The sequence below is a fragment of the Solanum verrucosum genome, unplaced genomic scaffold (genome assembly GCF_900185275.1).
Source record: "Solanum verrucosum unplaced genomic scaffold, falcon-dt-bn FXZP01001078.1, whole genome shotgun sequence".
In the NCBI taxonomy this organism is placed as follows: Eukaryota; Viridiplantae; Streptophyta; class Magnoliopsida; order Solanales; family Solanaceae; genus Solanum; species Solanum verrucosum.
The window spans coordinates 28,225-29,988 of record NW_026019763.1 but is presented as its reverse complement, the minus strand read 5'-3'; positions in this window follow the sequence as shown (position 1 = coordinate 29,988).

The following is a 1,764-nucleotide window of genomic DNA, read 5'->3' as shown; positions in this document are numbered from 1 at the left end:
TAACGAACAAGTCCAAGTACTGCTTGAACACTCTGTTCATCAAATCCATGAAAGCTGCAGGAGCATTGGTTAGTCCCAATGACATGACTACAAATTCATAATGACCATACCGAGTTCTGAAGGCTATCTTCGGAATGTCACTATCTCTGACTCTAAGCTGATGATAACCTGATCTGAGGACTATCTTTGAGAAATGACAAGTACCCTAAAGTTGGTCGAACAAGTCATCAATCTTGGGGATAAGATACTTATTCTTGATTGTGACTTTGTTCAACTGCCTATAGTCAATACATATTCTGCGAGAACCATCTTTCTTCTTCACAAACAACACTGGTGCACCCCATGGCGAAATACTGGGTCTGATGAAGCCCTTATTTAGAAGGTCTTTCAACTGCTCCTTCAATTTCTTAAGCTCAACTGGAGCAATTCTGTAAGGAGGGATAGAGATAGGCTGGGTATCTGGATGGAGATCAATTCCAAAGTTGATTTCCCTATCGGGAGGAACTCCGGGAAGATCTTCTGAAAACACTTCTGGAAACTCATTAACTACTGGAACTGACTCAAGAGTTGGGGATTCGGAACTAGAATCCTTAACTCGAACTAGATGATAGAGATAACCCTTAGAGATCATCTTTCTGGCCTTAAGGTAAGAAATGAATCGACCCATAGGCGCTAAGCTACTACCCTTCCATTCTAAGATTGGTTCGTCTGGAAACTGAAAACGAATAATCCTAGTTCTACAATCAACTGAGGCATAACATGAATGTAACCAATCCATGCCTAGAATGACATCGAAATCTACCATTTCTAACTCTACAGGATCTGCTGAGGTGACTTTCTAAGAGACCGTGACAGGGCAATTTTTGTATATCCGTAGAGCAATAACTGGGTCACCGACTGGAGTAGAGACTAAGAAGGGTTCTGAAAGAGTTTCTAGGCTAACATTGAATTGGACTGCTACGTAAGAACTTACAAAAGACAAAGTAACCATGTTGTCTTTCCACTGAGTGAACCATACGTGAGCCACATCCTTAAGCTGGTAGGATCCCAACTCAACTCTACCATTATCAGTCACTTGCATCACTCTAAAGATTTTCTAAACCTAATCAATGAAGTTTTGTGGGTCTTCACCAACTCGTGACCCAAAACTCAGGCGGATTCATCCTTAACAAAATCTCAAACTCTAGCTGCCACTGATCCACCATTTCTATTAGTAGGAACTGGAACCTGCTGATTGTTCTTGTTGGTCATACACTGAGCCAATAGTTGGATCGAATTCTGAAACTCTTCATTCTTAACCTCATGGTCTGGGACTAAAGGAATTGCGTTAGCATTCCTGGCGTTAGCTCTACGGTGAGGCATGATCTTAAGCGCATAATGATGGATTAGAAAAGAGATCATACCAACGCACGATAGAATATCAAGAAAGTGAAGTTTTCCTAAAACACTTCATAGCCTCCCTCTCATTAGATGTGGTGCACTTCACACCCATGAAAAGAACTCTTGTTAGTGCGGCTTTTCAGACATCCTAGGACACTTAAATCTAATGCTCTGATACCAAGTTTGTCACGACCCGAGATACCCCCGAGAGGCGGACGTAGGACCTAGGACCACAAGTGATCCCAAGCTAACCTTGCTGGTATGATCATGAGCATACTAAATATAATTTGAATAATAGAAACTGTGCGGAAGCTAAATCATAAATATATCTGAAAGATGGGGAATACCCATATACTATAACTGAGATATATGAAAACTGATGAG